Source organism: Petaurus breviceps, unplaced genomic scaffold (genome assembly GCF_028583685.1).
Source record: "Petaurus breviceps papuanus isolate PSGF00001 unplaced genomic scaffold, PetGlider_PUasm1.0 181, whole genome shotgun sequence".
NCBI classification, from domain to species: domain Eukaryota; kingdom Metazoa; phylum Chordata; class Mammalia; order Diprotodontia; family Petauridae; genus Petaurus; species Petaurus breviceps.
In genome coordinates, this window is record NW_027185784.1 from 8342421 (window position 1) to 8361518 (window position 19098).

The following is a 19098-nucleotide window of genomic DNA, read 5'->3' on the forward strand; positions in this document are numbered from 1 at the left end:
AGAGGCTCCTGATGGCTTTCCTGGCACCAACATTGGATTGTACTGCCCTTTCACCAAAGTGAGACAGACCTTTCCTGAAGTCCTTCTAAATTATCTTAAGCTAGAACATTGTTTCATTCTATCTTTTTTTAGGTTCTGCCACTCCAGAATATATTAAGAGGATTGATTTAATGTTATTGCCAAGGAAAACTGAATTTGCCTGCTCAGGCAACTTCCTGACCTCTCCCAACATCTTGGTGAAGAAAATTTATTTGAAAAAGCCTTTTGCTCACTAACCAGTGCCAATGACTGGTTTGGGAATACCCCAGGGCTCTGTCCATATTTTCCTGAATGATTAGAGACTATTATAGGCTGTATAAATATCTAAATGTAAGCTAAGAATTCTATCCTATCTATATTTGAGCGAAGTCTTGATATATTGACCTGAATCCCTTGGGCACCCCATCCAAAAATAAATGTCCCAAAGTCTTATGACCTAACAATTGATGGGGAAGGGAAAGTGAGAGATTTACATACTTATAAAAGTATATGTATAGTTGAAATGACACAACCTTTATGAAAAGTGCTTATATTTGAAAATAAGAAGCTTGGGGTATGGAGACTGGAAATTGTCATTCCATTCAAGTTTTGTACAGATTATATCCTATCTCAGGTGCAATAATTGAGGTTCCTGGTGCAAGCAATAAAGCCTTATTTATAATCTTAATCATGCTATCTCTAAGTCTTTTCTTCTTGGAATCTCAGGAAGTTAATTTATCTTAGAATTTTCAAAATTGAGTATGAGTTCAAAAGCCTCTGCTGAACTTTGCTCCACATGAACAATCTGTTTCTAAAGTTTTATTTCCTTAAATTCACTAAATTAGACAATTTCTCACAATCTTTTGAGCAAAGAATTAGTCATCTCTGGACTGGATTGTGGAAACCATCTCTTTCTGACTGACCTGTTCAGGTTCTTATCCCTTCTTAGATGGACTACTGTAATAGAGCTCAAAAAGTCCATGGGGTGTCTAGCCATTTTCTGTCATCCAATCAATATTTTTTATGAAGTACTTACTATGTTCCAGGCAACTCTACTAAGCACTGGTAATGCAAAGAAAGGTTTTCAAACAAGTTAGCCTCTATTTTCAAGGACCTCAAAGTCTGATGGGTGAGACAAAATGCACACCACATATAGGAAACTATAAACATGTGAACTATTAACAAAGTTTATATGACTATACTTTGCTGTAACACTACAGACACATAAACTATAAACAGAATAAACTGGCAATAATCAACCAAAAGAAGACAGTAAAATTATTTTATATTCTACAAGAAATATTTTCCAATCCCAGGAATTAGGCACAGGTTTTTGTAGAAGGTGGGGTTTTAACAAGAACTTGAAGGAAACTATAGAAACTAGGAAATAACCAGGAGGAAGAGCATTTCACTTGTGAGATATAGTCAGTCAACATGCCTAGAGTTGAGAAACAGAGAGTACTGTAAAGAAAGAGCAAAGAGACAAGTGGCATTGGATTGCAGAGTAAATGGGGGTGGTGAGTGGGGGTAAAAGTATACGAAGACTACAAGGGTGGGGGCAGGTTATGAATGACTTTAAACATGAGGAAAAATGATATTTCATCCTGGATGTTATAGGGAGTCACTCAGGTTTACTGAGTAGGAGGATGAGATTGTTTTTTTCTTATTTTTCAGTCATGTCTCACTTTGTGACCCCATTTAGTGTTTCCTTAGCAAAGATACTGGAGTGGTTTTCCATTTCCTTCCCCAGTCATGCAACATCATACAAGGAATAAGTAGCACATCTTGGATTTAAATCAAGGATCTCGGGCCCTAGATCCAGCTCTGTACCTTGTGACATTTCATATTATCTAACTACAATACGCTCATCCAACTTTTTAAACTCCTGTGCTAGATTCATTCAATTGCCTTCTAGTACACCACTTCTTCCATAAAGCTCTTCCTCACAAACTAGAAAGGGGGTGATCAACTTCTTCAGGCTATTTGTATAAACATTCAATTCTTATGGTGCTCACTTCACTCACCAACAAACACATGGTAAGTGATTTTTTTTTCCTTTTTGTATTTAGGAATAACACTTATAACTTATAGCTGAATATGTGCAAGCTCCACTGAATCCTTTTCTTTTTTGTCCCCATCACTATTATAAATTTCAAACCTTTTTTTAGAGGTCAAAAGTCATATATACTTAATTAAATCTTTATTATGTCTAGCAAAGGACTAGAAACAGATGAGAAATTCATAGTCTGGTAGATATCTGAATCATTTGCACTGCATTAAAAAAAATTTTTTTTTTAATGAAGCAATCGGGGTTAAGTAACTTGCTCAAGGTCACATGACCAGTTATTATTTCTGGGTGTGGTGCTGAGTATCCGAGCCCAAATTTGATCCAGGTCATCCCGACACTGGAGCCGGTGCTCTTACTAGCTGAGCCACCTGGCCACCCCTACTGCATTTTAAATTAATGACACATGTATGATCACATAGTTAACTCAGGGTTTGTTGTTTATTTTGTTTTGTTTATGATTTATATCAGAATTTCCTAACTAAATTATCATTTCTCATACTGAATACAATGAAAAAAGTATTGGGATCTTTGAGGGATTTTTGAGACTACTTACTGCATAAAAAGGGGCAGCTTGGTAGTACACTGAATAGAGTACCAGGCCTGAAGTCAGGAAGTTCAAATCCAGTCTAAGACACACTTACTAGCTGTGTAACCCTGGCCAAGTCACTTAAACCCGTTTGCCTCAGTTTCCTTACCTGTAAAATGAGCTAGAGAAAGAAACGGCAAGCCATTCCAAGAAAACTCCAAATGGAGTCACAAAGAGGTAGACATGACTGAAAGGAATGAACAGCAACCAACCTCATAGTCTGAACTTTTTTTCTGCTTCTTTTTGCAAAATTCTTTTAAAATAACATGTATTGGTAAAATTCTATTTTTTCAAACATTGTGTTTTACTTCATTCACAATTCTGTTATCCTACAAACTCAGAAAAAATAATGAGTATTCCAATAAGTAGCTAATAATGCATTCTACTTTTCTAATTTTATTTCCAACTATAAATAGTTTCTTCATCCTTACCTTTCCATTTAAAGTTACACTAATTTTACTAATTAGGTTTTATAACTGGAATAGAGAAGAGATTCCTGGACTCATTGAGCACTAAAGAAAGAATCTTAAAAAAAATCAGGAAATCAATGAACATTTTTTTGTATGCCTATTATAGCTTAAGACTAAACATTGTCTAATATGCTCTATAGGGAGAATGAACAAAATCAAGAATATGAACTTATAATTAAGGGGTTCTATAAAACAAAACCATTAGCTAAGGACAAGTCTTCCCTCTAACATGAATTTCTGTAGGCATTGGTACCTCAAGTGCTGGATTAGCCCAAAACCCTGTTAGAAAATGTCAGATGCAAAAAAATCAAACATACTTGTCAGAATTCAAAGGGCACCATTTGCTCTCAGGCACTAATGACTTTAATGATGGTTGGAAATCAAGCAATGTCATTAAGTAAATGATTATTTTTGACTGTAAGAATGGAGTCTAATGAATGAAATACCTAACTGTTCCACCCTGATGTGGATGTTAGTCAACTTTCAATTCACAGTCATGAAATTTATATTATAAGAAAAAAACTTGCTGTTTTACTTCATTCACTTTCTGAAGTTGTAAGCAGCTAAACAAAACAATTTCAGAGAAAAAAACAATTCTAAATTACCTTTTTTTAGAGTAATTTGAGATTTTCCTATCTTTCACTACTGCCTTTGCCTTAAAATATCTGAAGTGATATGTTTCAGTTATTAGCTTGAAACCCAATACATATATTTATACATGTAATTATTTAAAAAAAAGTAACACAGTAACTAACCCTTTGGCACTAGTAATTTCATTCTTAATTTAATGAAACAGTAAAAATTTTCAAATGTATCTCACAGAAACATGAAACAATGAAATGGAATTGGCCCTAAATGGTTAAAATTGAAACAATTTCAAAGGTTTTGCAATGGCAAGCAAAGAAGTACTTGGCACCTGGTTTCAGCTTTTTAATTATTTAGCACCTTGTTTCAGTTCAAGTTTCTTTTAAGCCTTTCCCATGATTATATCAAGTCTTTCTTAAGAAACAGAAGTTATGAACCCCAGAACTTGTGAACCCCTGTTGCTGATGCAAGAGGAAAGGGTGGAACAGGGAGGAGCTAATGGCTATATATAAGGAGAAGGCCAAGCTGGGAGAGAGCACAACTGAGAAGAGAGCACTTGTGGTGAAAGAAGTCAGAAGGGAACTTTGTGGTAGCCAGGCACTCCATTTGTCTGTTCTGTTTGTGCTGCTTTTTGTTTGTGATACTTTTTACAAAGCCCTGGGACCTTACAGGAAGCCCTGAAAGAGGATTTTCTTGTATCTTTACAGAAGTCCTAGAGGAGGGTTTCAGAGGTCCTGGGATTATTCTGAAAATTTATGTTGAGTTCTCAGACTTTGTGGGTCTCTGCTGATTTCACAGGCAGAAAGTAATGAATGACGGTTTACTGGAAATTCATGAGGAAAAATAGCAAAAAAGCCTGGACAGTATCTTCCAAGAAGTCATCAAGGAAAACTGACCCAAGATTCTAGAATCAGAGTGTAAAATATTCATTAAATCAATTCACTGATCACCTCCCAAAAGAGATCCTAAATTGAAAACTCCAAGGAATATTTGTAACCAAATTCCAGAATTATCAGGTCAAGGAGAAAATACTGCACAGTCAGAAAGAACAATTCAAATCTTGTGTAACTACAGTCAGGATCACACAGGGCCTTACAGCTTCTACATTAAAAGATGAGAGGGATTGGAGTATGATATTCTATAAGGAAAAGAAGCTTGGACTACAATCAAGGATCAACCACACAGTGAAATTAAGCAAAATCTGTCTGGCAAAGAGATTAAAATTCAATGATATAAGGGGCTTCCAGACATTTCTAAAAAAAAGACCAGAGCTCAATGGAAAATTTGATATTCAAATATAAGACTCTAGAGAGGCATAAAAAAGATAAACAGGGGGAAAATATTTTTAAAAAATATTATTCAGGGGGGCAGAGCTAAGATGGCAGTGTAAAAGCAGGAAAATACCATGAGCTCCCCCCATAACAACCTCAAACACTTATAAAATATGGCTCTAAAAATTTTTAGAGCTATAAAACCCACAAAGTGACAGAGAGAAACAAATCTCCTGCAAAATAAAGCCTGGCAGGTAGACAGGAAGGGTTCATTGAAGCATTCTGGGAGCCAAGCTCAGCCCCACAGGAGCCCTCTGTTTTAGCCCCAGGGCATCCCCAGCCAGCAGTTGCTGGAGTTGACATTGGGTGAGTGAATCAAGAGCAGCAGTGGAAGTTTCCAGAATTATCAACCCATAAATACCAAAGTAAAAGTGAGAGGTCAGTGTAGAACTCTGCGGAACTGGGGGAGAGGGAAATGGAGGAGTGGGTCCAGCCCCAGCCCCTGGAACTAGAAGTGGCAGAGGTGCAGCAGCCTTACAACCACCTCCACATGGCTGCATCAGAGCTCCTAGCCTGCAGATTGTAGGAGGGCCAAGTGAACATTTGGAGGGTAATTGCTCTTGCTTTAACATGCCTGGATCTGTATCTTGGCCTTGGGTGGTGGTCCTGAGGTGTGTATCCAGTGAGCCAGAGTTTGTGGGGGCTTCAGAGATAGTTCCCTCCTAATAGCTCCAGCAGCTGCAAAAACCTCAGTGATTTGGGACAAAATTCTCTCCTCTGGAAGCAGAGTCCTACTGTGGCAAAGAGCTCAAAAGGCAAGTAACTGAGTGGCAACATGAACAAGCAGAGGAAGCAAAGCAAGCACAGCAGTCAAATCTTAGATTCCTTTTTTGGGGGACAAAAAGGATCAAAGCATGGAATGGGAAGAAGACAATGAAGTCAGAACTCCTGCACCAAAAGATTCCAATAAAAATGTGAACTGGTTAGAGGACATGGAGGAGTTCAAGAATAATTTTGAAAATCAAGTAAGAGAAGTAGAAGAAAAATTGGAAAGAGAAATGAGAATGATGCAAGAAAATCATGAAAAGAGAGTCAACATCCTGACTGAAGAAAATAACATCTTAAAAAATAGACTAACTTAAATGGCAAAAGAGGCCCAAAAAGCCAATGAGGAGAAGAATACCTTAAAAAGCCAAATTTACCAGATGGAAAAAGAATTTCAAAAAGATTACTGAATAGAATAATTCCTTCAGAATTAGATTGGAACAAATGGAAGCTAATGACTTTATGAGAAATCAAGATACTATTAAACAGATCCAAAGAAAGGAAAAAATTGAAGGAAATGTGAAATGTATCATTGGAAAAACCACTGACTTAGAAAATATATCTAGAACAGATAATTTAAAAAATTATTGCACTACCTGAAAGCCATGATCAAAACAGAGCCTAGAAATCATCTTCCAAGAAATTGTCAAGGAAAATTGTCCTGATATTTTAGAACCAGAGGGCAAACTAGATATTGAATGAATTCACCAATCACCTCTTGAAAAAGATATCAAAAGAAAACTCCTAGGAATATTGTAGCCAAGTTCCAGAGTTCCCAGGTCAAGGAGGAAATATTAAAAGCAGCCAAGAAGAAACAATTTGAATATTGTGGAAACACAATCAGGATAACACAGGATCTAGCAGCTTCTACATTAAGGGACTGAAGAATTTGGAATATGATATTCTGCAAGTCAAATGAACTAGGATTAAAACCAAGAATCATCTATCCAGCAAAACTGAGTATCATATTTCAGGAGAAATTATGGTAATTTAATGAAATAGAGAATTTCAAGCATTCTTGATGAAAAAACCTGAGTTGGCCAGAAAATTTAACACTCAAATACAAGAAGCAAGGAAAGCATGATAAGGTAAACAGAGAAAAGAAATCATAAGGATCATATTAAAGTTGAACTATGATTGGGGAGAGAGAGAATGGGATAAATTATCTCATATAGAAGAGGCAAGGGAAAACAGTTACAATGGAGGGGAAGAACAGGTAGACAAAATTGAATGGGTCAACCTTACTCTCAATGAATTTGGCTTAGGGAGGGAATGACATACACACTAAATTAGGTATCTTGCCCTACAGGAAAGTAAGGGGAAAGGGGATGAGAGGGAGATGATGAAGGGTAGTGAAGATTGGGGAGGAGGGTATTTAGAAGCACACACTTTTGAAAAGGGACAGGTTCAAAGTAGAGAATAGAACAAGTGGGGGTGAGATAGGAAGGAGGGAAATATAGTCAGTCTTTCACTATGGAAATGTTTTGCATAACTATACATGCATAATCTATATTGAATTGTTTTTCTCCCCAGTAAGGGTGGGTGATGAGGGAGAAAGAGAAAGAATATGGAATTCAAAGTTGTAAAGTCAAATGGTTAACAAAAATTATTATTATTACATGCAATTGGGAAATAAGATGTATAGGCACTGGGGTATGGAGATCCACCTTGCCCTACTGGAAAGTCAGAGGAGGGATAGGGGAGGATATAGGAGAGAGCAGATTGGGGGAGGGGGTATACAGTAGGATCACTCTTTTGGGGTGGTGGGTAGGGGAAAGACAGGGAGAAAATTTGTAACTCAAAATCTTGTAGAAATGAATAATGTAAACTAAAAATAAATGTAAAATTTAATTTAAAAATATTATTAAATAAGGATAAACTATTTGTATCCTTATATGGAGGATATCACAAATCTTGTGAATTGAAATTTTACTATGACATTTAAAAGGGATATACATGGACAGAGTATGTGGGTATAAATTAAGTGATATGATGAAAAAAACCTAATTAAGGGGTATTGAGGGATTGTAATGGAAGAAGAGGAAAGGAGGTGGCAGAAAAGGGTAAATTGCATCCCATGAAAACATACAAAAATGTATTATAGTAGAGGGTAAGGAGGGAGGGAGATGATTATTGTTTAAAATTTATTCTTGTGGGATTTGATCCAAGGAGGGAATAGCATACTGAGTTAATTTAAAAAAAAATTTAACTTGCCCTACAGGGAGTAGGAGGAGAAAGGGTATAGAAAAGGGAGGGGGTGGTTAGAAGAGAGTGAAGAAGCAGTAAGGGAAAAGGGAAAGAAAAAGAATGGGGCCTGATAGAAGGGAGGGAAGATTGAGGGAGGTGGTGGTCAAAAACAAAACTCTTTTGAGGAAGGTAAGAGAGAAATGAGAAATAAAAGAATAAATGGGAGCGAGGAGAATAGGATGGAGAGAAAGACACAGATAGTAATCATAAATGTGAATGTGAATGGGATGAAATCTCCCATAAAACAGAAATGAATAGCAGAATGGATTAAAAACCATAATCCTACAATATGTTGTTTACAAGAAATGCATTTGAAACAGGGGGACACCCACAGGGTAAAGGTAAAAGGCTGAAATGGAATATATTATCCTTCAGCTGAAATTAAAAAAAGAGGGGGTTACAATCCTAATCTCAGACAAAGCAAAAACAAAAAGAGTTCTAATCAAAAGAGATAAGGAAGGCAATTATATCCTGCTAAAAGGCACTATAGAAAATGAAGTAATATAATTGCTAAACATATACACACCCAGTAGCATAGCATCCGCATTCTTATAGGGGAACTTAAGGGACTTACAGGAGGATATAAAGAGCTAACTATACCAGTGGGGGATCTCCACCTCCCCCTCTCTGAATTTGATAAATCTAACCTCAACATAAACAAGAAAGGAGTTAAAGAGGTGAAGAATATTTTAGAAAAAGTAGCTATGGTAGACCACTGGAGAAAATTGGATGGGAATAGAAAGGAATGTATCTTTTTTTCTCAGTGGTACATGACTCATACACAAAAACTGACCATATACTAGGGTATAAAAACCTCATATTCTAGTTAAGAAAGGCAAGAATATTAAATGCATCCTGTTCAGATCATGATGCAATAAAAAATTATGTGTAATAAAGGGTCATGGAAAGAGATTAAAAATTAATTGGAAACTAAATAATCTAATCCTAAAAAATGAATTGGGTCAAACAACAAATCATAGAATCAATAACTTCATTCAAGAGAATAACAATAATGTGACAACATACCAAAATTATGGGATATAATGAAAGCTGTTTTTAGGGGAAGTTTTATATTTCAGAATGCTTACATGAATAAAATAGAGAAAGAGGAGACAGATAAATTGAACATGCAAATGAAAAAGCTAGAAAAAGAACAAATTAAAAATCTTCAGTTAAATACAAAATTAAACATATTGAAAACCAATAGAGAGATTAATAAAACTAAAATTAAGAAAACAATTGAACTAATAAAACTGAAAGCTGGTTTTATGGAAAAAACAATAAAACAATAATTTTTTTATTAATTTGATTTATCAAAAAAAAAGAAGAAAATCAAATTACCAGTATTGCCAATGGAGAGGAAATTAAAACAATAATTTGGAATTCTTTGACCCAATTATATGCCCATAAATTTGACAATTTTAGTGAAATAGATGAATATTTACAAAAATATAAATTGCCCAGATTAACAGAAAAGGAAGTAAAATATCCAAATAATCCCATCCTAGAAAAAGAAAATGAACAACCCATCGATGAACTCCCTACAAAAAAATTCTCCAGGGCCAGATGGATTTACAAGCAAATTATACCAAACATGTAAAGAACAATTTATTCCAATACTTCATGGACGATTTGGGAAAATTAATGGAGTCCTGCCAAATTCTTTTTATAATACAAAAATGGTGCTGATATCTAAACTGGGAAGAGTTAAAACAGAGAAAGAAAATTATAGATTAATTTCCCTAATGAATATAGATGTGAAAATTTTAAATAACATTTTAGCAAAAAGATTACAAATTATTATGAGAATAATATACTTTGGTCAAGTAGAATTTATACCAGAAATGCATCGCTAGTTCAATATTAGGAAAAATATCTGTGTGATTGATCATATCAACAATAAACTGAACAGAAACGATATGATTTCTCAATAGATGCAGAAAAGCTTTTGACAAAATACAACACCCATTCACATTAAAAACACATGAGAGTGTAGGAATAAATAGAGCCCTTCTTAAAATGATAAGAAGCATCTATCTGCCTAAAAGCTTTGACAAACATTATATTAATGGGGATAAGCTAGATGCATTTCCAATAAGATCAGGGGTAAAACAAGGATGCCCATTATCACCAATGTTGTTCAATATAGTACTAGAAATTCTAGCTTTAGCAATAAGAGAAGAAAACGAAAATTAGGATAGGCAAAGAAGTGATTGTTATCACTCTTTGCACATGATATGATGATATACTTAGAGAATCCTAGAAAATCAAGTAAAAAACTATATGGAATAATAAACAACTTTAGCAACTTTGTAGGACATAAAATAAAGTCACATAAATCATTGGCATTTCTATATGTTGCTAACAAAGCCCAACAGCAAAACATAGAATGAGAGGGGTGGGTAGGTGGCACAGTGAATAGAGCACTGGTCAGGCAGAACTGAGTTCAAATTTCACCTCAGACACTTAAAACTTACTAGCTGTGTGACCTTGGGCAAGTCACTTAACCCCAATTTCCTCTACAAAAAGCAAAAAAAAAGTTGGAATGAGAAATTCCATTTAAAGTTACTGTAGACATTATAAAATACTTGGAAGTATTCCTGCTGAAACAAAGCCAGAAACTTTATGAACACAATTAGAAAACACTTTTCATACAAATAAAGTCAGATCTAAAAAATTGAAAAAACATCAGCGGCTCATGGGTAGGTTGAGCTAATATAATAAAAATGACATTTCTACCTATATTAATTTACTTATTCAGTGCTATATTAATAAAATTACCAAAAATATTTTATAGAGCTAGAAAAAAATAATATCAAAATTCATCTGGAAGAACAAAATGTTCAGAATATCAAGGTAAATCATGAAAAGAAATATGAGGGAAGGTGGCCTCACCATACCAGATCTTAAATTGTATTATAAAGCAGCTATTATCAAACTACTTGGTACTAGCTAAGAAATAGAAGGGTTGATCAGTGAAATAGGTTAGGTACACAAGACACAATAGTCAATGATTATAGAAATCTACTGTTTGTTAAACCCAATGGCCCCAGCTTCTGGGATAAGAACTCACAGTTTGACAAAAAAAACTAGAAAAAGCCATGGCAGAAAATGAGCAGAGACCAATATCTGAAACCATATAACAAAATAAAGTCCAAATGGGTACACAATTTAGGTATGAATGCTGGTACTATAAAGAAATTAGGGGAGCAAGGAATAATTTATCTGTAAAATTTATGGAAAATAGAGGAGTTTAAGACCAAACAAGAGATAGAGAACATTTTGAAATGAAAAAGGGATAATTTTGATTATATTAAATTGAAATTTTTTTGCAAAAAGAAAGCCAATACAACCAGGATTAAGAGAGAAGCAGAAAACTGGGAAATAATTTTTACAACTAGTATCTCTGATAAAGGTCTCATTTCTAAAATATGTAGGAAACTGAGTCAAATTTACAAGAATACACCTGATAAATGTTCAAAGGATATGAACAGGTAGTTTCCAGAGGAAAAAAAAATAAAGCTATCTACAATCCTATGAAAAAAATGCTCTAAATCACTATTGGTTAGAGAGATGCAAATCAAAACATCTCTGAGGTATCACGTCACACCTATCAGATTGGTTAACATGACAAAACATGAAAATGATAAATGCTGGAGAGGATATGGGAAAGGTGGAACACTGATTCTTTGTTGGTGGAGCTGTGAGCTCATCCAGCCATTCTGAAGAGCAATTTGGAACCATGCTCAAAGGGCTATAAAAATGTGCCTAACTTTTGACCCAACAATACTGCTTCTAGGGCTGAACCCCAAAGAGATCATAAAAATGGGAAAAGGACCCACATTAACAAAAATATTGATAGCATTTCTTTATGTGGTGACCAAGAATTTGATATGGAGGCGATATCCATCAATTGGGGAATGGGTAAACAAGTTGTGGTATATGAATGTAATGGGAATCTATTGTGTTATAAGAAATGATGTACATTGGACATCGGAAAATCGTGGAAAGACTTATATGAACTCATGCTGAGTGAAGGGAGCAGAACCAGGAAAACATTGTTCACAGAAACAGCTATACTGTGTGATGACTGATTTTGATAGACTTAGCCCTTCTCATCAATGCAAGGACCTAAAATAATTCCAAAGGACTCATAATGATAAATGCCATCCACATCCAGAGAAAGAACTATGGAGTCCGAATGCAGAGCAAAGCAGTCTCTTGTTTGTTTGTTTTGTTTTTTTCTGTTTTTCCTTTCTCATAATCTCTCCCATTTTTTTTTTATAATTCTTCCATACAACATCACTAAAGTGAAAATGTGTTTAATAGGAATGTATGTGGAGAGCCATATTAGACAGCACACCATCTTGGAGAAAGAGGAGTGAGGGAGGAGGAGAAAATTTAAAACTTAAGGAAGTGAATGTCGAAAACTAAAAGTAAATTCATTAATAAATTTAAAAAAACACTATTGCTACTTATATAAATATGAAGCCCTCCATTTACCTTTTAAAGCCTTCCTACTTGTCCCCAACCTTCCTTTACAATGTCATTGGAAAATACTTCCTATCTCATTCTAAGATTAATACAAATTAACCTTACTTTTTCATCTATTCCCATGATTGCTGCCCAAGAACTTTTATCAAGTGAGCAGAAAGTATATAAACATTTTTGCATATATGATGACTCAAAGTCTCTATACTACCCCCTATGCTCCCCAACTTCTGCCCTTGTGTTAGGGATCTTCATCATAATTCCTGATAATCTCTCAAACACCCTAATGTTCCAATTCCCCAATTGACTCAGTACTCATTTACTTTTCCATTCTATCTCAACCACAGAAAGAAATGGCAAAGCCTTTGATTTTGTCATTACACACAAGTGTTTTCACTCCAGTGTTGATGAACCTGGAAATACTATATCTGTTCAGTTTTTGTTTTTATCATCCCATCTTTCCCTATGTCTTATGACTCAACCCTGTTTTCATTACCACTGTGATCTCTAATCCTTCCATCCTCAGTTCTTTCTCAGGCTGTCATTTCTGAATTGGCTTGCTCTCTTTCTCTATCTCAATCCTCTTGGTGAATCATTTCAACTTTGCATTATCATCTCCACTCTAGTAAATTCATAACAAAACATGACAAGTCCACAACTTGGATCACTACTTGTCTTGGCTGATATTTACATGCAGCTGAATAAAACTGGAGAACATTAGAAAACTGTGTTGTATGGGTTCAGCACAAATTTATGGCACATAATCTTGACTGGGCCTATACTTTAGTAAGACAATCTATTTCTACCTCCCTAACTGAATCACTACCCTACTCACCATGAAGCTAGTTCATCCCTCCTGTAGCCTCCCATGGCAAACTCACCTCCTGATGCACCTCCTTAACTAAAGATCTTGTTTCATACTACAGAAAAAAAAGGCCATTTATTGAGAGCTCTTTCTTCTCCCCTCCTCCTCATCTCACTTCAACTCCTCCTTCATCATCTCCTTCAACTGTCCCTCACATGAAAAGATGCCTCCCATCTTTACCAAGGAAAATCCTCCTACATGTACCATTTAACCCATTCCATCTCATCTTCCACAGCAGATTGCCCTTTTTATCTTGCCCACTCTCTCATTAATATTTAATTCATCTCCATCTACTGGATTCTTTTCTGCTACCTGTACCTGCAAACATGCCCATGCTTCTCCCCGTTCTTTAGAAAAAAAAAAAACACCTCCTCCCCCTCCCCCAACAACAACACCTAATCAATCATTGTGCTATATCTCTCTTTCCTTTTATGGCTAAACTCCATGAGAAGACTCTCTACACTTAATGCCTTCCCTTCCTCTCTTCACATTCTCTACTAAACTCTCTGAAATCTGGCTTCTGACCTCATCAATTCAATGAAAACTGTTCTTTCCAAAGGTATTAATGGTATTTCAACTGTCAAATTGGAAAGCCTTTTCTTAGACCTCAGTCTTTTTAAGCTCTCTGCAGTCTTTGACCCTATCAATCACCTTGTTCTACTGGATAATCCTCTCTATGTTTTTGTTACACTGCTTTATTCTGGTTCTGTACCTACCTGTGTGACAACTATTTTGCTAGATCTCCCTCCAAGTCACATCCACTAACTTCAAGGGAATGTCTATTCTTCTCCCTTAACCCCAGGGGAATTTAATATTTTTTTGTTTGTATTTTTATATTAGTCTTGAATTCTGGCGGAACATATGGACTCTTTGTTAGAATGATGTTTCAAATGCATAAAATAAAATGAATATTATTATGAAGAAAAATAATTACATTGAGATGCTATCAAAATATTATTAAAAACCCATACTTTATATTATTTCATTTGCTGATCTCAGATCTCAAATTTTTAATATCTTCTATGTTTACATAATTCTCCAATCTAATCCATTCTTAACATCTGTCCTGGCTTCCAGTCTTACATCACTGTATTTTAGATATCTCAAACTTGACACATCCAAAACAAAGCTTATTAGATTCTCCCATTTCCCAAGTTACTTCTCTTCCCAATTTCCCGGTTCCTATTGAGAATACCACCATGCTTCCAGACAATCTTAGAAATTGAATGTGATCCTCAACTCTTCATTCATATGAACTCCACATATTTAATCTGTAGTCATTTTTTCCTTTTCATTTCAAATCTCATACTTCAAAGTAGTGTAGGCTCTTATCATTTCTTGCATATATTATTACAATAACCTGTTAGTCTTTCTACCTTAAGTCTTTTCTTACAACAGTCCACCCACCACTCAGATGCCAAAGTGATCTTTCTAAAACTCAAATATGACCATGTCATCCCCTTACTTAATAATTTCCAAACTACCTTTTAAAAATCTAGTTCCTTCTTACCTTTGCAATATTGTTCACTCCCCCCCCCCTTTACATACTCTAATACAGAGATGACCTCCTGTAAGGGTTATGGGATTTAAAGATCTTCCATGCCCCATGGACGTGCTGACATAGCAGAGTAAGAGAAAGTGGAAAGAGAGAGAAAGTGAAAGCCGAGCTAGTGGTCCTGCGGTTTGCTGACGTAGCAGGAAGGGGCGGAGCAAGAAAAAGCGGAAAGCGAGAGAAAGTGAAAAGCCGAGCTAACGGTCCTGCGGTTGGCGGTTGGCGGCGGTTGCGGTTGCGGCAGCAGCAGAGGCAGCGGCAGCGCGAAGCCCTTTTTTTTTTTTTTTTGAGTTAGGACTGCTAAGGACTTTCTGCTAAGGACTCCTGCTGAGCACTGCCAGGGGCCGGAGCTGCTGGGAGTGCGCTTCCCGGACGCTGGGTGGTTGCTGTGAGTGGGGAGAGGAGGATCTTTGCCTGAGGTAGCCTGTTCTGTTTTAAAGGCTTGAAAATGTGGGTGCTTTCTACTTTATCTACCTGTGCCAATATCATAACTACTCTGATGGCTTTCACTTTCTGGTTTTGGGACTCAGTCTTTTGGTATCTTAATAAATTTTCTAGTTTATTTCCCCATATGGCAAACATGATGTATTTTGTGATGGATAATTATATCAGCATATTTGTAATCTCTATAGGCATTGTGAATATGGCATTGCTGATACATTTGGCGACGAGGATGGGATCACAAAATGTCAGGCCTCTATTTGGAAGCAGTGGGGCTTTAGAGGGAGAAATGGCTATTCCAGGATGGGAGGATTTGCCTTATTCCTCTCTAGCCAGAGAATGGGCTAAAAGCACAGGGCCCTGTGAAAACTGGGAACCATGGCTAAAAGAGGGAGAACCTGGAGATTTGGAAAGATGTTTGAAAGCAATACCCATAGAACCAGGCAAAGAACTGGCAGGAGTGTGCAGGAGAGGCTGGGTGCTGCTAAAAAGTTATCGCCTTATGTGTAAAAGTAGGGATAAGCTGCTGAAGGAAAGAGCTAGGATGGCTAGGGAGTCAGCTGGTTTGCCTGAGGATTCTTCTGTGTCACAGCACTCAGAAGAGCAAACTGGAGGGACTCATGTGGTCCAGGAGCAAGCTACTGTTCATGTAGCTAAAAGGAAGCAAAAAACTAGCAGAAGGAATGTGCATGCAGCTTTTGTACAGGCTGGGCAGGGTTGCCCTGACAGCTTCCAGGAGAATGTGTGTGAGGAGAATGGAACAAGGTTAGATGAGGAGTCTCCTAATGTAGAAGCTCTCCCCATACGAAGAAGAAGGCAGGAGAACCACCGAGGCAAAACAGAGTCCAGGGAGATAATTGAGGATTTCACTCAACAGGAGATCACTGATATATTGAGTAGATTTACCCAAAGAATGGGGGAGTCTTTAGTGTCTTGGATAGTAAGAATCACTGATGAAGGCGCAGGAGGAATAACACTGGACAATGAGGACTGTTTAAAATTCATAAGTATCAGTCAGAATCCTTTTGTACACCAGGCTTTTAGGGATCACCATATGCAAGGAGGAAATAACAAAACTAATCTTCTAGCTTTAGCTGCAGAAGGATGCAAAAAGCAATATCTGACTGAATCTATGTGGCCTAGGGGAGACAGACCCTGGTACTCACTTAGAGACTGTATGAGAAAGCTAAAGGAGGAGGTAATGAAAACTGCTATCCTGATTGGAGATGCAAATGCATATTATGATACCCCCCTAGGAGTTCCTCATAGAAATATCATAGTGAAGACGGCTCCTCCTGAATATAAGCACCTAATTCTGACTCTTTTAATTGGAGAAATAGGGCACCCTCTTTCAGAGGTGCTGGATAAGATTTCACAATTAAGCGATTTAGGGGAATGGGAAAAAGATAAATTGCCTCGAGAGAAAAGAGTAAACAGCCAGAGGATTCAGAAACAAAATAGACCCACAAGAAGGGAACTGTTTACTGCTCTATTAAGAGCTGGGGTGGACTTTGGAAGAATAGATGGTATTCCAAATGTAGAGCTGCATAAGCTGTACCAAGAAAAGGTACTTAGCATTAAAATGAACAGGGAAGCAGGAACCACCCCCGCAGGTATTTCTGAATCTGAATCTTTGTATCCAAGTTTGCCCCACCTTCAGGGGGAATAGGAGATAGGCCAAGCCCCAGCCCAGATAAAAGAAATATGCAGAAGAGATTGCAGACCCCATATTGGTTTAACAATCTATTGGAAGAATGGATCAACTACTGTGACTAGGGTACTGATTGATACTGGGGCTGAGGCCACACTTATCTATGGAAACCCTGATAAGTTTAAACATGGAACTCCTATTACCATCACAGGTCTAGGAGATACTGAAATATCAGCCAGACAGGTTAAAATAACAATGAAAATTGGGCAGTTACCTAAGAAGGAATATGCTGTGGTTGTTGTACCCATTCCTGAATACATCATTGGAATAGATGTATTGAGAGGCATGACTCTGAATTTACCTGAAGGAAGATACCAATTTGCTGTGAGGAAGATAGGAATTAATACAGTTTTAGTAGGAAAACTAAAAATGGACCCAATCACTTTACCTGAACCTTCTGAAGTAATTACTTTAAAACAGTATCGTGTGCCAGGTGGGCAAGATGAAATTGCCACTACTATAAAGGAATATGTTGAAGCAGGAGTGTTAGTCCCTACAACCACAAGATGGAATAATCCTGTCTGGCCAGTAAGAAAATCAGATGGGACATAGAGAATGACTGTGGATTATAGACAGTTGAATAAGGTGACTCCTTCTTTGTATGCTGCTGTTCCAGATACCATCACCTTAATAGAAAGGATCCAGAAATATGATGGGACTTGGTATGCAGTTATTGACTTGGCAAATGCCTTCTTCACCATCCCAATAGACTCTAAACAATGGGACCACTTCGCTTTCACTTGGCAGGGTAGACAATATACTTTCACTCACTTGCCACAAGGGTACATACATAGCCCCACTATTTGTCACAGGATTGTGGCTGAACAGTTGGATGAATTAAAGCTACCTGGTGTACAGCTTACCCACTACATTGATGATATCATGATACAGGGAAAAGATGCGAAAGTAGTGAAAGGAGTTTGACCCTTCTAATTGAGCATATGAAAAGTAAAGGGTGGGAAATTAACCCTGCAAAGGTTCAAGGACCAGCTCAGAATGTGAAGTTTTTGGGTATACAATGGAACAAGGGGCTAAGGGAGATTCTTCCTCAAGCCCGACAAAAGATTCAGGATTTTCTTACCTCTACCAATAAGAAGGAGCCCCAAAAGTTCATAGGATTGTTTGGATACTGGAGGCACCACATTCCACATTTGAGACAGATTTTAAAACCTTTATTTAGAGTCACACGGAAGAAATATGAATTCGATTGGGGACTTGAGCAGAGTAAAGCTTTTGAAGAAGCCAAGGCTGCCATACAATTGGCCCTAGATTTGTGGCCCATGCAAAATGGTCCAGTGGAATTGCAAGTGACTGTACAAGATGATTATGCAAACTGGAGCTTATGGCAAAAACAACAAAGCCGAAATGTACCTTTGGGATTTTGGTGTAGGAAACTCCCTTCATCTGGAGTCCAGTACACACCTTTTGAAAAGCAGTTGTTAGCTGCATATTGGGCTTTGGTGGAGACTGAGCAACTGACTGTGGGCCATGAAGTGATATTAAGACCTGGAATCCCAATTATGACTTGGGTAATGAGTACCCCAGCTTCTCACAGAATTGGACATGCCCAAGAGGCTAGTATAATCAAATGGAAGTGGTATATTCAAAATAGAGCGAAAACAGGCAAAAGCGGAGTCTCTGCTCTGCATGAATCTATAGCAAACATAGAAATTGAGAGGAATGACACACCCCCTGAGCCAAAGCAACAGTTGGTACAGTCTACTGTAAAATGGAATGAGGGATATGATGTATTAACTGAGGAACAAAAGAGACATGCATGGTTTACTGATGGGACAGCAAAATATTTGGGGCAAAAAAGACATTGGAAAGCAGTGGCCTATAACCCATGTACTAGAAGGACTTTGGAAAGTACTGGGATAGGTGCAAGTAGCCAATATGCTGAACTTATGGCAGTATATCAAGCCATCAAAATAGAACAAGGAGGACAGTGTCATATATTCACTGATT